Raw genomic sequence first — 16,734 nt, forward strand, 5'->3', positions numbered from 1 at the left:
CAGTGTGAAAAGGTCTTCAGAATTGTTACAGTCCTTTTCTGTACTTAGAAAAGATAGTTTTTACTATAAACTGTGTATTCAAGCAAGATATCCTCTTGTTGTTGTTGACAGGAGACACACTGAGTTGATCATTCTGTCTGCATGTCGTGCAGTGTTTCGTCATTTGGCTTCAAAATTAATTCTTAGAATTGATTCAGCTCAAAAAAAGCAACTTCCATTCACCAAACTGTCTGTTTTACATGTTTGCACACATTTCCAAATCTTGGTTGCATTAATAAACACAGTCTCAACGTGTGCCGACTACAGACGCCCCGACAATCTCGTTCGTCAGCGTCGTCTCACGAAAGCGCTCGTGCCAAATAAAAAGTCAGCGAGGCGACACAGACAGACGCGCAGATGAAAAGTGAAAGATGAGCAGAGAACGGAGGAGGACGCACAGACACACACACACAGAGCAGTCAGCAGAAATCAGACGGATCAACACACGTCTGTTAAAGAGAGAGAGAGACGGAGGAGGAGAGAGGAAGAGGAGAGTGGGAGGTAATGGAGAGAGGAAGAGAGAGACAGACGACATGTAGGAACAGACTCAGTGCACTCTGACGCTTCCGCAATAAATAACTCTGTCACTGTTTCATCTCCACACGTTTGAAAAGTAAGAAATGATTTTGAAATATTTCTTGAAAACAAGGCTGAACTTTTACATCAATATTTAGATATTTAAACTGTGAAATTAAAAAAGCTGGTATTTGATATTTGAGGTGTGGACTCGAGTCAAAGTCACAAATCTGCTGATTTCAGACTCGACTCCCCCCCCCCCCCCCCCCCCCCCACCAAACCCAGACTAAAGATTAAAAAGTATGTTTTTTTAATTAAGCTTAATTGCTTATTTATTATGAGTTCCCGGAAAGTCGACACTTAAAAGTCCCCAGAACTTACATTTTATTTCCTTTTAAACATCAAGTCACATTCTGATATTAGTAACAAGAACAACATTGTTCAGACAGAAGTGGTAATTAAATTAAGTATTGTTCATTCTTATTAGTACATCATGATCGCTGCAGGAGAAAACACTTCAAAAAAAGATTCATGCTGTTAAATGACTCTTACTTTTTTGTATTTGATAAACAGACATAGATTTGGTTGGAAAAGTTGTCACAAGTTGCTTACAGAATGTTTTTATTGTTGTTTTGTGCAGCAGGGAAAGTCAGACGTATTTTGGATCTGTCTGTCTTTTATTTACCTCCGCTGAGAGGTTGTGTTTCTGTGTTTTAGTTTGAAGATCTGTTTGTCGGCAGGATTTCAGATTTTTTTATGCAACTTGGTGGAAAGTTGAAGCATCGGCCAACGAAGAAGCCGTTAAATGTCGGAGCGGATCATAATCTCGGGGACGTAGACACGCATTACTTCTCCCTCATTGAAGCGGCCTTGCTGGAGGTCTGAGCTCTCCGAGTGTCCCACGAGTTCACATCACTTATGAATCCATGTATTTAATGGTTTCAGATCTACTGTAGGTCCTCTGAAGGCTCCTCAGACAGCCGACAGCGCTGTTATCTCCGTGCATGAGAAACCTAACGTAGACGCAGGTGTGTGTCTCAGGTGTGTGTCTCAGGAGTGTGTCTCAGGTGTGTGTCTCAGGAGTGTGTCTCAGGTGTGTGTCTCAGGTGTGTGTCTCAGGTGTGTGTCTCAGGTGTGTGTCTCAGGAGTGTGTCTCAGGTGTGTGTCTCAGGTGTGTGTCTCAGGTGTGTGTCTCAGGTGTGTGTCTCAGGTGTGTGTCTCAAGTGTGTGTCTCAGGTGTGTGTCTCAGGTGTGTGTCTCAGGAGTGTGTCTCAGGAGTGTGTCTCAGGTGTGTGTCTCAGGAGTGTGTCTCAGGTGTGTGTCTCAGGTGTGTGTCTCAAGTGTGTGTCTCAGGTGTGTGTCTCAGGTGTGTGTCTCAAGTGTGTGTCTCAGGTGTGTGTCTCAGGTGTGTGTCTCAAGTGTGTGTCTCAGGTGTGTGTCTCAGGTGTGTGTCTCAGGTGTGTGTCTTGTTGCATTTAGTGCAACGACATGAAGAGACGGAGAGACATGAAGGACACTGGCCCCTGGACGCCATGACAGCAATAGATGTTGACGAACAAAACAGATGCCCCTCCACACGATGTGTGGGTGTTTCTATGCAGATGTGTGTGTGTGTGTGTGTGTGTGTGTGTGTGTGTGTGTTTCTATGCAGATGTGTGTGTGTGTGTGTGTGTGTGTGTGTGTGTGTTTATGAAAATGTCTCCAAAGACACTTACATAACACACACTGCAACCTCTCTCTCCGTCTCTTTTACTGTCACATCCTTTACCTCCGCCGTCACCCTCTCTCTCTACTTAATATTACATCCCCCCTCCTTTCCTCACCCTCCTCATCCCTTTCATCTTCCCTCTCTCCTCATCCCCTCCCTCCTCATCCCCTCCCTCCTCATCCCCTCCCTCTCCTCTCAGTCGTTTCCTTGCTGGCGTGTCTTTAACCTTTTTTTTCTCATCTCTCTCTCTTTTGGTCTGTTTGTCGGCGTGGATAACTTCCTTTAAGCTCCCTGCTTTTGTTCTCTTTGCATGTGTGTGTGTGTGTGTGTGTGTGTATGTGTGTGTGTGTGTGTGTGTGTGTATGTGTGTGTGTTATGATGGAGGTCGAGGTGACACACACACACTAAGTGCTGCCACAGTGTTTTACCAACACCAGGCTTTTAGAGCAAATTATATAATGTGTGTGTGTGTGTGTGTGTGTGTGTGTGTGTGTGTGTGCGTGTGTGTGTGTGTGTGTGTGTGACGGGAAACTGAGAGCTGCGTTTCCTTTATGTCTCGCTTGTTCCTCCAGGAAATCACACACACACACACACACACACACACACACACACACACACACACAATTAAGCCATTGTGAAGTCAATTGTTCTCATTAGTTTCATGCTGATGAGTTTTGTCAGATTAAGATATTTTACTTAAACTCATCGATATATTTTTATTTGACGTTAGTCAACAACCAATCAGAGCCGAGGAGTCTCAAACGCAGCTGTCAATCAAACTGTCAAACTCTGCAGCGGCTGATTTTGTTGCTGCGTCGCTTCAAAGTTTTCAGAAACATATTTTAGTTATCGAGCAGAAACCAAAGCTCCGCCCACCGACCGGAGCAAAACGTTTTATTTATGTTTCCAACCGCAGCTTTAAGTTGAACCCTCACACTGTAAAAACACTCTGAACATAAAAATCCTGCAAGATATTTTAATCAGACTTTTTTCCAGCTCCTCCCTTTTCCCGCTGTGCATTGCATTGTGGGAGAATAGTGTGCATGCCCGGCGGTGCTCTTAAACTACCTGACAACCTCCTGCTGATGACAGACGACGCGTGTGTGATCTACATAGTGAGAGTCAGCGCGTCCTCGTCAGCACTCTCAGATGGGATCGATGCAAATCCCATCTCCGATATACACTCTGTGTGTCACTCAGGGATCAATACGGTACCTCTGGCTCCTCCTCCTCCTCCTCTTCTTCCTCTCACTCTGTTCCTCGCTCTCTCCGTCCTGCCTTTCTGACCTTGTGTCTCGACCTTCGTCATCCTCTCGACTCGCCCTCCGTCCGTATTATTTCTTCTGCTCCTCCTCCTTGTCCTTGAGTCCTTCGAACCTACTTCCTCCCCTCTTGTCTCCTCTGCTCTTGATTTAAACCCCTCTCTTTTTCTCTTGTTCCCTCTCCTCTTTTTTGTTTCCTCTTCTCCTCTTGTTTGTCTTCATCTTTTCACCTCATTTCCTCATTTCCTCTCGTTGCCTTTATTTCCTCTCCTCTCATTTCCTTTTGCTTCCTCCTATTTCCTCTGTTTGTTTCCTTTTAATTTCTTCCTCTCTTCTCCTCTTTTTTGATTTTCCTAATTTGTCTCTTCTCCTCTCCTCTTCTCTTTTCATCCTTCCTCCTCTCCTCTCCCATTGCCTTTATTTTCTATCCTCTCTCTTTCTCCTCTTCCTCTCCTCCACTCATCTCTTCTCCTCCTATTTCCTCTCCTCTATTTTTGCTTCTTCTGATTTCCTTCTTGTTTCCTCTTTGCCTTTCCTTTCTCCTCTCCTCTCCCTGTAGATGCGGTCGTGGTTATTGATCCGGCTTTCAACCTTAATTCTGATAAACTGAGAGAGAGAGAGAGAGAGAGAGAGAGAGAGAGAGAGAGAGAGAGAGAGAGGGGGGGGGGGGGGAACTAGAGGGTGAAGAGCGAGTTGGGGTTTAAAGGATGAGGAGTTACATAACGGCAAAGTAACTTTGAGTTACGACTCAGTGGGTAAAGTGCACACACACACACACACACACACACACACGCACACGCACACACACACACACCACGGGTTACCCATCATGCCGAGTTCCTCTAAACCCAGATAAACTCTCTGATTGGCTGTTTGACACACAGGAAGTAACGAACTATGTCCAGCCGGCTGGCAGAGAGCTAAAGTGGCAGGCACCTTTCACAACACCTCTGCAGTGCATTCTGGGTCGTTCCGATAAATAAGCGTGAACGGAGGGAAGAGGAGACACAGACGAGGCACCGATTGAATAAAGGGGGGGTGAGGACAGGAAGTAAAAGCAGAGGAGAAGAAAAGAGGAACGATGGAGGAGGAGGTTGGGACTAACTTCTGAAGCAGGTAAAGGAGAAGAGGAACGGCCTCTTGAATGGTACTTTGTTGCATGCCCACGAAGTCATTTTACCAAATTGCATAAGCTGGCCTCGTCCACGACGTCCGGAAATTTAGAAAAGCCCATCGAGATGTTACAAGTGAGTCAAACATCTTGGTGATTTGGTTTGCCTTGAACACACCAGAGAATAGAGCCGGTCTGTATTCCAGGCAGCAGTGCTCTTCCCTCCTCATTGCTGCATTTCGGTCTTTGTAAATGCAAACGATGTACGTGTTCATTAGCATATGGAGCGGGGAAGTGAGATCTGATCACTCAAGATGCATGTGGAGATGCATGTTAATTCCAGGTGTGAACAGAGAGAGACGACATTTTACCAGCTCGACAGTCAGTAATGGAGAAATAAAAGCAAAACACTTGGCCCAATGAGGAAGACTCCTTCGCTTTGGAAAGAGTTCTCAGTTAAGATCAGTGTGATTTAGGATGTGGACATTCTTTAGTTAGGTTTAAGCATCCAAACTATTTGTTTAGCTTTAGAGAAATATCTATTTTGTTGAGGTTAGGGTCCATTATTGTCAATGTTGACTTACAGTGTAAAATGAGAAACAAACTGCAGTCTCCGTGTTAAAGTTTGGAGTTCTGTTGACCCGTCCATCCACCTCAACCTCCTCCACACAGACGTTGTAGCTCTACCGCTGTCACTGTCACTTGAACGTAAACCAGGAACCAACCTCTAATGTCCACCAGGGGGCGACTCCTCTGGTTGTATAGAAGTCTATGAGAAAATGACTCTACTTCTCTCTTGATTTATTACCTCAGTAAACATTGTAAACATGAGTTTATGGTCTCAATCTCTAGTTTCAAGTCTTCTTCAATACAGCATGATGTTCATTTAGTACATTATGGTCCATTTAGAGTCAAACAGACCATAAAGCAGGGGATGCTTTAGGGCGGGGCTTACAGTGATTGACAGGTCTCTACCAGAGACGTATACGCCGTCTCACTCCTCCTCAGTACAGATATGGTCACTTCCTTTCACTGGTTGCAAAAATCCAAGATGGCGACGGCCAAATCGCCGAACTTGAGGCTTCAAAACGGCAGTCCAAAAACGTTTGACGTCACGAAGACATCGTCCACTTCTCAATAACGTAAACATTTGCAGGCACTTGTTGTCGAGAGTTTGAGGAAAACAACGAGTTGAGCTCAACAGAGAAGGCAGATTACTGTGAGATGACATAGTGCTGGTAGTTGGCTGCAATGTACTAGTTTTTCTTCTTCTGGTGGGTTATTTTATGTGCTGCCTGATATAAATCTGGATGGATGCCAGATTTATTTTTCTCCAGTGAAAGCCTTCTTGTGTGCCCAAAGAATATACTTCTTTCTCTTCTCCAGTGGTTCAGGTCTCGGATTTAAGAGTTTGGTTCAGTCAAGTCGCATCTCACGGTTTGGGTTCAGGTCTCAGGTGGATGTTTGTGCATCCCTATCTTTTAAGCCCTGTGTGGACCACACTGTATTATTCATGCAGAGATTATATGTACTGGGCCTTTAACGCCCTGCCGTCCAAACACCTTTAATAATTAAGGCTGCCATTTAAATAGGAACTCTGTCTTCACGGGTCATTGGTGTTTATTAGCGCTGAGGCAAGAGCACAGTGACAAGATAAACACACACTGACACGCACATGACCACCAAGATATACACGAACACACACTCACGTGCTAAATGCAGTGTTATTGAGAGAAGCTGAGACACACAAACATGCTGCAGGGTCTGATGGTGTAACGATCAGCTGTAGTGAAACCAGCAAAGGTCAAAGGTGACAGAGAAGTAATGACAGCAGCGTAGTGAAGGATGGACGGCTGAGAGAGAGCATGGAGTGGAAAAGGAGATGGAGATTAGGGGGTGGAGAGATAGTCTGACGTCATTCCAGTTTATACATCCTACATTGACCTAGAGTTTGAAGCAAAGTATCCTATCTCATCATCCCAGCCTAATGATAAACGTCTGGTCCTTGTGTTACACAGAACAGTGAGCCAATCAATGGCATCTTGACTTGTTGGCTTCAAGTAGTGAGGAGCATGTGATGAAGAAGAAAGAGACGAGGAGAGGAAGAAGAGAGGGAAGACACTGGGAAGAGTTGGAGAGATGGAGGCAGATCCAGAAAGGGAAGGAGGCAGGAAGAGATGGATGGAGAGAGAAACCAGAAATCAATTTTTCCTCAGCGTGTTTCTTGGCACCGTTAAGTGCTGCTTGTGTGTGAGAGAGCGCGTGATAATCCGTCCAACACTGCTGACAGAGAGGGGGGGAGCTTGGCGACGCTCCAAAACAACCCGAATTATTCACTTTCCTCTTTTGCTGCTGCAGAGGAACGAGAGGGAGGAGGGGGAGAGAGAGAGGGAGAGAGAGAGAGAGAGCTGAGTCTCCATCTATAATACAGTGAAGGTTACATAACAAGGTGCAATCTGGTAAAACGGCCCCAATATTTAGGATCCACGGTACCAGAAACTTAGCAGTCGCTAAAACACCAGTGATCAACATACACTCCTTTACTGTCTGCATGCTGGTTTTTCTATTTCCTTATTATTTCCAGATGATCCGTCACAAGTTTCTCACCAAAATCAACCTCTTACCAGATTACACTGATCAAGTTATGACGTACTTCTGCCTCATACTCACTTTGACTGCAGGGCGGTGCTGCTCAGCGGATGCTAACAGCTAACGTTAACTAGCTCTCTTCCTGCAGGTTGTTGTGCACAATGGGTTACTGTCAGGGACCCGGTACCCAAGTACCGGTATCGAAGTATTGGTTCTCATGACAGCGTCATCATTCACCTGAAAGATTTAAGGATGTTTCAATAAAGAAATCACTCATTTAGACAGAGATTCACTTTCATCAGACGGACTAAATCATTTGTTTTATTGCTAAAGAACAAGTCTGCATTTGTGTAGTGTTCAAGTCACTCTGCACTCACTCCTTCACTCTCACTCCTTCACTCTCACTCCTTCACTCTCACTCATCGTGCTCCATTTCTTTTTACATTTTTGAGAACGATTTCTGATTTTCTTTTCCTCTGAGATGCAGCGAGACTAACTTCCATATTTTTAGGTCTTCATCTGCAGGAATAATAAAACACTTGCACCACTTGCAAGAACTAAGTAGAGCATGCAGATCTAATCAGTTTCAGCAGAGCCGGAGCAGAACAGTCCGCACTCAAATGCACCAGTTCCTGCTGACATCAGCAAATAGCGACCGAGCTGCACCGCAGGGTCAGACTGGAACAAACCTAAAGCTCGGATCATCGTTTCATTCACCACGAGATGAGCCTGAGCCGGATAGCCACCCAGACTCACCACAGTGAACCTCATCACGCTGTGATCCGCTGCTTTATGACCGCAAATAATCTCTTTCTGCAAGATTCTTGAAATTCACGATGTCGACATTTTTCACATCCTGCGAAGGGCATGAATTGTAATTAATTCGATGTGTTTCCCGGTCCCGGCACTCACTGATTAGGTTTAAGACTGATTACACAACTCAGACAAGTTCCAGGAGTCTGCTAAATGATTTCCATATCGTACAGACATGAGTGGAGCCCGACGGTCAAATAACGACATAAAAGAACCGGAAATGGACAGAATGAAGTCTGTGTTTCTCAAGTTCGAGTCCCCACAATGAGTGGAAGGTTAAATGTGCAGTAAACGTCTTTTATACAATATAAAGTAGAGCAAAGAGCAAACACTGATCCATGCTTCCTGTGTTGGTTTGTGACAGACGGGACGTCTGTGCTTCAGTCGAGCTGTCTGAACCTCAGCTGAAGCACGTGTGTGATATTCTTAATGCTCACCAGGTTTCATTTGAATGTAAACGCAACAGGAGGCGGAGAGCAGATGATGAAGCGTGTAGAGAGAGAGCAGGAGGTGAGGATGAAGGAGCGAGAGACAGACTGGTGGTTGTGAGCTGACATGGCAGGTGGAGGGAAGACTCGAAGAAAGAAAAGAAAGCAGAGCGAGAGGTGGAGAGGTGGAACAGAGGGAACCGGTACAGAAATAGAGTGAAAGAAGGAGTGAGTCACAAACAGCGGGCGGAGGAATACATCTCTGCTTTGCTCTGGTTTATGTCCCTCAACGTGTCTCGCTTTATCGGCAGGTAAACCTGCAGAGAGAAAGATGGAGACACTTGGAGAGAAGGGTAGAGAGGAAGAGAGAGAGTGAAAATAAAGAAAGAAAAGGTGTTGCAAGTGAACGGGGAGAGATTTAGAGAACGACAGAGTGGAAACACAACAAGCTGTTGGAGGGGAGGAGGTTTGTGCGACATGTTGATGAACGACAGCAATCAGAGAGATGGTGAGGGAGAAGAAAGTGATATTAAAACAGTGGGAGTTGATGGAGTTATTCTGAGGTGCAGCAGACGGGGGGACGGGGGGGAAACAACTCCCAGGGAAGAGAGCAAGAGACCGAAAATAAATAACAGGATGAAAAGAAAGTGTTTTTACCAACATCAGGATCTGTTTCCTTCCAAACAAGTACAAACACAGGTCCAGTTCAAGTGTCAGTCTTTATGCTAAGCTAAGTTAGCCTGGTACCAGTAGCTTCATATATAACTGTAACTGAGCTCGTGTGCTTTTCACACTCCAATTACATTTCCAAACCACATTTCCTTACAGATAATAACGACTGTTAGAGGACTTTACATGTTTCCATTGGATGAAGAAGAACTGATATTTGTACTCGTTCTATGTTTCAGTCCAGTCAGCAGTTAAAACCACTAATGTGTACATTGCAACGTTGATTATTTACGTGAGTTACGTTCTGAGGTTGTGATTTAACACAAACCACGATCATCTTTACAGTCGTTTTGTTGCTTAAACCTAAACAATGGTTTCAAAACATGAACAATGGGGCATTGTGCTTTTCTTTAAGCGTGGTTCATGGCTCCGCTGGTTTGATACTGAGCTGTTCATTTCAGCTGTTTCACACACTGGTTCATTGTTCTGCACAGGAACCTTGTGAACCACATTGTCTTTTTTAAATTCAAATTAAATGTCAGATGCTCAGAGCAGCAAGTGGAAATCCTTTCAGCTCCTTATTTGGATTAACGCAGAGATCCCGTCTGATGAATAGATGAAGCCAAAGGTTTCCTAACAGCCTGAAGATCTGCCTGAAGGGACATTTTGTCAGTGAAAAAGAAAAGTTCTTGGTTCGGGTGACCTGACGTCACAAGTGATCGTAACCTCTTAGTGTTGGTGGGGTCGGCACTGACAGACAAGAAGAGTTGCATCATTTCTGTAGTTTTTTCTCTTTTGTTTTCCTGTTCTTCCCTTCTGGCCCCGCCCTCTTTCTCTTCATCATCACGCCTCGAAACATTAAAGACAGAACATCTCAGTGACATCCATGATTCATTTCTTTCCTTCTTCTTACTCTGCTTGTTGTTGTCGATCCGTCTCTTCTCTCCAGACCACTCGCAGGTTAAAGTGGACGTTTAGCAAAACTCCTTCACTCGTTTTCACCGTTTAACCTCCGTTTAACCCGCGATAAAACCCCTGAAACATTCATGTGTGTGTGTGAGAGACAGCAGTGTGTGTGTGTGTGTGTGTGTGTGTGTGTGTGTGTGTTTGAATCATTTAAATGTCTTTTTCTGTCTGCGGGCCTGTGATACCTGCAGTCCTGCTGAATTATACATTAACAGTAGTCTCAATAATAAATGGATTGTGTGTTTGTGTGCTGACAAGTGTCTTCTTGAGTGTGTGTGTGTGTGTGTGTGTCTGTGTGTGTGTGTGTGTGTGTGTGTGTGTGTGTGTGTGTGTGTGTGTGTGTGTCTGTGTGTGTAGTTCAATCATTCGCAGCAGTAACTGAATGATATATTGACCATCGTTCATGTTTTATTCAACGCATTCAAATGAATTATTGCTTTAATTAATCTATCAACACATGTACTCAATTAGAGGGGTTCACACACACACACACACATGCAGTGTTCAGTAACTCTTTGTCTCATCGTTATAAGTTGTTTGTGTTCGTCGCCTTTCCTCCGATACTCTGTCTGTCTGCTCCATATAGTACACGAACATATACACATAAAAAGCACAGAAGTATTAGCAGCTACATTTAAAAGTATTCATAAACTATACTTTATACACAGTTAGATAGTTGTATTCCGTATTGTACAATATCTTCTTGTCTTTGTGTCTTCACTGGTTGATGAATGAGCTCTGGATGGAGGCTGAACTGTTCCAGTGAGTTGTGACGATGGAGAGAGAGGCAGGAAGAGGAGATGGGAGGTAAAGGAGATGATGAAAACACAGAACTCATAACAGTGAGAGAGAGAACGAGTTAACGAGAATGAGCATCAGGATAAAGAGGAGAGAGACGCATCAAACGTGAATATGAGAACACTTTTACATATTTGCATATAAATCACAAGCGTGTTGCTTTGTTTGCATCACATCAGGCCGCAGAGAAATTGAATCAACTCATTAGCATATTTGTGAGTTCAGTGGCCGAGGCAGACTGCCCAGAAATTGAGTTAGCTGGAAGGAAGCTTTGTGCAGCAGGTTGTGTTTAATGTGAGGAGCAGAACCAAGTGACCCGACACGTGAGGCCGGACAGCCTCCTTTGTAGCCGCTGATGTTTGCAGGGCTCTTGTGCAGCGGAGACACCTGGATGATCCAGTCAGGAGTCATTACAATACGCTGTATAGGAGATTGAGACCATAAACTCATGTTTACAATGTTTACTGAGGTAATAAATCAAGAGAGAAGTAGAGTCACTTTCTCATAGACTTCTATACAACCAGAGGAGTCGCCCCCTGGTGGACACTAGAGAGAATGCAGGATTTAATAATTCACTTAATAACGTGTTATAATCAGCATACACATAATGTGTATTAACAGTCTGCAAACTCACCATTAAGAAAGTTTTACAAATATCATACAAATCATTTGGTTATCATTAACAAATTATTTTTTAATATTAAGTAAACATTATGAACTTATTCCCACATTGTAGTTGGTCACGTGTTCAACCCCTAAAAGGAGTCAGGTTTGGTTCCCCGTCCATCACGTAACCTGACTGTAACATAAAAGCCTTTTCATCTCGCAGCAACATGACTCATCTGAACTCTCCAATCGAAAATAAAGAAACGCAGGTTTGGGGACATTTTCTTTTCCCACTCAGCTAATTTCCATGTCTGTGCCAAGTCCCCAGAGAATGAGCTGCATTTATCACAAACACTTCTCCGTCTGCGTCCTCATCGCTGCAACTTAAACCTCTTTAGGCTGTTTGTCTTCTTTAAGATGAGTCCTCAGCTGTGATTCTCTCTCACTCAGTCTGGTTTGGTGATTGGTTTTTAAACTATAGTGCTGCCAGCTGTGCAGAGTTCATGGGTGGTTTTTGTGTTTCTGCTTTTACCGTTTTATGACAAACTTCAACTCTTGACAAACAACCTTTAAAAGTCCCTTGTTTTCTTGCAAAATCAGGAAATGTTGGGTTTTAATCAGCAGTGACTTAAAAGTACTGAGAGCAGCATTTCTTTATTGCATGTTAGTGCATGTGCCCTCAGGTCCCTCCTCTGCGCTGTTAGCGCTGTTAGCTGGCGGCTCCTGTTGAGAGGCCACAGAAATGCTCCCTGTCTCGCATCATGCACCTTTAATGCGTCGTGGCATGATCTGATGACAACATGTGTGTACAGAGCTAGAGACAAGTTGTGGTTAGCCTAGCTTAGCATAAAGACAGTGAATTTGTCATTTTAAAATGGCGCTCTTCAGATCAGAGCTTGTGTGCTTGTAACACCCTTGTTCCCTTTTTCCCTTCTTCTTCATGGCTTTCTCTCCCCAACCAGCAGATGACTGCCAGCAGTAAAAGTAGAGAGTGTGTGTGTGTGTGTGTGTGTGTGTGTGTGTGTGTGTGTGTGTGTGTGTGTGTGTGTTATGTAAAGCTGCTATTGGATTAGCATGAACGAGTGTGGTTTCTGTGCTGCGGGCACACTGAGATTAAGACTTTCTCCAGAGTTCATTGAAGGAAAATCTTTCTTTCATTCAAGTTTTTCAAAACATAAACAACTTAATGAACATAAAACAACACAACATACAATGCTTTGTAGACAATTTGTAGATTTCACCATTTTAAAGTTAAAAGATGAAACGCTCGATGTGTTAAAACTCTTTTGCGTCATGTGGAGCTCACGCTACGACTTTCTGTCTGTTTGTAGTTTCATTCAGATCTGAATCCAGACGCAGAATGAATTTAGATGCTTCTGCACCCTCGGTACAGGTTAGTGGATCAATGACCCGCTGGAAACATGTAACGATAAACACGAGAAGCAACGGGACAAACATGTGAAAGAAATGTGTCGCTGTTCTTTCTGTTCTGCTGACACACAATAAGAAAACATAGAGCTTTATTCATCCGGAGGGAAAGAAAGGTGCAACACAACGTGATAATAAAACACACATCTTATCGTCTACTCTTCACTTCATGCACCAACCTGTCCATGAGATATCATGATCTCACACACATCTCTGTAACTGCTCCATGTTGTAGTCTGAATGTCTCGTGTTTGTCTTCTGTTCGTCCCGTTAACAGCCTCCATTCACACACCACCACTCCAGCGTTGTGTTACATGAGATGTTCACTAAACACTGTTCATGTCACAGCGAGGACGTCTCACTTTGTCCTCTGGTGGTACGTCTCAGACCTGTTCAGACCGGCTCTCTGATTGGTCGAGTAGCCGCTGCGTCAACGTCGAGCGTTTTTGTTTTTCCTGTCTGGATGACGAGGATGTTCGCCGACTGACAGCGAAGACAAGGAGAGGAAGGAGCCGACTGCTGTAGTTTTAGTGGAGCCCAGAGATCAACTCCCTCATTAGCATACTGCTGCCATAGCAACAGGAAAACCAAACCGGAGCATGAGAGAGGGATGGAGGGAGAGGAAGGAGGAGAGGAAAGAGGGGAAAGTCAAGAGAGGAGGAGAGGGAAAGGACTGGAGGAGAAAGAGGGAAATTAGGATAAAGGAAGAGAGGAGGTGAAGACGGCGGAAGGGAGGAAAAGAGAGAGAGAGAGTGGAGGTGGAGAAGGAAGAGGAGGATGAGTGGACGCAAGGGGGGAGAATAAACGGAGAGGAGAAAAAAGAGGAGGAGGAGATGGAGTGGGAAGGAGAAGAGGAGGAGCACTGAGGATGAAGAGCGGTAGAAAAAGAAAGGGGGATTGGAGGCTGGAACGAGAGGAAGAGGAGGAGAAGGAGCAGGAAGAGGGAGCAGCCACCTTGGTTTGACTTCCAGCACTTTAACTCCTTCTTCTCTTTTCTCCTTTTGTTCCTGCTTCAATCGTGTCATCTATATAATTAAATCCTCTCGTTATCCAATATCCTCTCACACACACACACACACACACACACACACACACACACACACACACACACACACACACAACCAGATAAGAGGTTGAACAACTGTCTCTGAAGCTGGCGTGTGTGTGTGTGTGTGTGTGTGTGTGTGTGTGTGTGTGTGTGTGTGTGTGTGTGTGTGTGTGTGTGTGTGTGTGTGTGTGTGTGTGTGTGTGTGTGTGAGAGTGTGTGTTATGTAATCTCCGTTGTAGTTCACTCTGGTTGTTGTTATCGGAGGTGTAAGGCGACGTAAGATGATTAAACTGAGAGTAGAAACACTCCTGTGCTAAAAACATAAAAACACTACATCTCATTTATTGTTTCACACACACACACACACACACACACACACACACACACACACACACACACACACACACAGTTTTGTAGACTCATCTCACACATGTGTAATGCAATAAACCTGCAACGTCACAGTTACCACACAGTGTGTCGCCACCTTTAGCCCCGTACCTCTATGAAACCTCTCCTGTCCCGCTCAAATTAATCAGTAATTATTCTTATATTTTAGTTTTTAACTTATTTATCGTGCAGATTACCGTTGATTATCATAAGGAAATGACTTAAATAGCATTCATTCATATGGGAATGAGTCTGTTCTAAGCTGTTTCCACTGTACGTCCACATAGTTTCAGCACCATGGACAGCTCTTTGGGTTCTTTCGTTGGCAGATGGATGTAGCGTTCCCATCACCAGCTTCATCGCTCCGAGTTGTGCCGCCTCTAATCGGGTTGTTTTCCAGCAACACGTGTCAATTCATGCTTGTTACCTGCATACAGTCTTTTCAAAATAAACTTCTGTCTTCACAGGAAAACAACTCGGTAAGGTTTAGACAACAAAACCTTTTACTTAGATTTAGGAAAAGATCGTGGTTTGGGTCAAAATAAGCACAGAAGGTGGCGTTCATTTCACATTCGGCACGAACAACGGTCTCCTGGGTGAGAGGCCGGGCTCTGAATGATACATGAACAAACAAACCCCGAAACCTTCAGCACACAGAGAGGAATGACTGTAAAGCTTGGTGTATGTAAGAGCTGCTGGAGTGGAGATTTCTGGACCAGAGTCTGAGAAAAAACAATCTTTTAAGATATGTTTTGTAGAATTCCGGCTGATCTCATCCAACGTTCGTGGCTATACCGACAAAAAAGAATGCACCGTAATTCGTAGGTATTCCACTAGAGAGGATTGGTCCAACAACAAGGCTGCTGTCTGTTCCTCATGTGGAACAATCTTTATTAGTATTTCACCATCTTTTCTCAAAGCTGACTAAGTTATGTCCTTTGTAGGAGACGCTGAGCCGCCACTCCAGCTTCATCACCATGACGCTGCAAAGGTAGAAGCCGTGATGGTAAAAACAGAAATCAGAGTTCCAGTCCCACTCAGAGAGCTGAGACAAAATAAAAATGTGCCAGGATCAATTATTTATGAAACCAGCCCACACTTGTAAGAAAACAAGGAAGTGTTGAAATGTGCAGCCGCCACCAAATGTTCCCGTCTCAGAAAAGCAGCCGAGCGCCGCGTTTGATTGACGTCTTCAGGTGCTGAACCGAGTGTTTCTGGCAGCTCGTCTCTTTTAGCTTTTAGCCAAATCTTCACGTCCTTGTGTGGACGTGCAAAAAGCATAACTGAGCTGGATTTTTATTTATTAATTTATTTAACAGGCTATTTGTTTGATAGGAAAACACACTTTTTCATATTCTCTCTCACGCAGAGTGATAGATAACCTGCTGTCTCCTCAAGTCCTTCTTAGAGCATCAGACTTATCTACAATCCACCATCGCTCAGATATGACGAAGGATAGAGAGGGAAGGGGAAGCAAAGCCGGAGAGAGATGAAGTGGTCGAGAGCAGCAGCAGAGAGGGAGTTAAGACAATGGGAAGAGGAGCTGGAGACGGAGAGGACGACTCAGCTTGTTGGTGACTCAGAGGGCGGCTGGAGGGCTGACGGGGGACAAACAGCCGCTGGTGTGATGCCAGCAGTATCGGAGGAGGAGCTGTAATGAGATGTAAATGGAGGCAAACCTGCAGCTCCTCTTCTGTTCGGGGCGGGAGGTGCTGTGACCTTTTGGTACCGAGGAAATCTACTCCAGATGTACCTGTTTCTGGCTGATAGCTGTGTGTTTATCACAGAGATACACGGATCTTCACCTTTCTTACACTGTTGTTTTTTGGCGTCTGAGCAGGAATGTTTCCTCTCAGACTAATAAAATAAAACACTTTCCTCCTGATCTTCTTATCTTCTTATTAGCGTTATCTAGTTTATTATGTAAATCAGCAACATGAAGAGGTTTGTGCTTCTGAATCCAGGCCTCTCACATCCACACCAAACATGTTCAGATGCAAAACGTTTATTTCATGTTGCACAAGGTGAAGCGTACGAAAGAAGAGTTCAACTCACAGTTTCACTGTTTTTAATGACGTGTGCAGCTTCTATCAGACGAACACCGACGACCCGTCGGGCTGCACGGAACAACATGAAATAAAGACGGTGTGTGTTGTGAAGGTCGCTCAGTCTCCTATCAGCAGCGCTGCTGCCTCTGAATGATGTACGAGTCGCTTACAGACGCTTTCATCGAGGCAGGAAGTAAACAAAGAGCTAATCGTTCAAGACTCCCAAAGTCACTTTTTAGTTGCTCATTTGTTCCCCTCTGACAACGATGTTCCCTTCTTTATATCCACTCAAAGTGTGTTTCCTAACAGTCTCTCTCT

The 16,734-nt window shown here is 44.4% G+C and overlaps 1 protein-coding gene across 1 annotated transcript in view; it reads left to right on the forward strand.

Annotated features, from left to right (window-relative positions):
• trpc5a (transient receptor potential cation channel, subfamily C, member 5a) overlaps nucleotides 1-16,734 on the forward strand; it is a 49,839-nt gene that overhangs the window by 11,973 nt on the left and 21,132 nt on the right. The window lies entirely within an intron of this gene.

This window comes from Anarhichas minor, unplaced genomic scaffold, assembly GCF_050575085.1.
Source record: "Anarhichas minor isolate MPS153535 unplaced genomic scaffold, ASM5057508v1 ptg000016l, whole genome shotgun sequence".
Classification (NCBI taxonomy): Eukaryota; Metazoa; Chordata; class Actinopteri; order Perciformes; family Anarhichadidae; genus Anarhichas; species Anarhichas minor.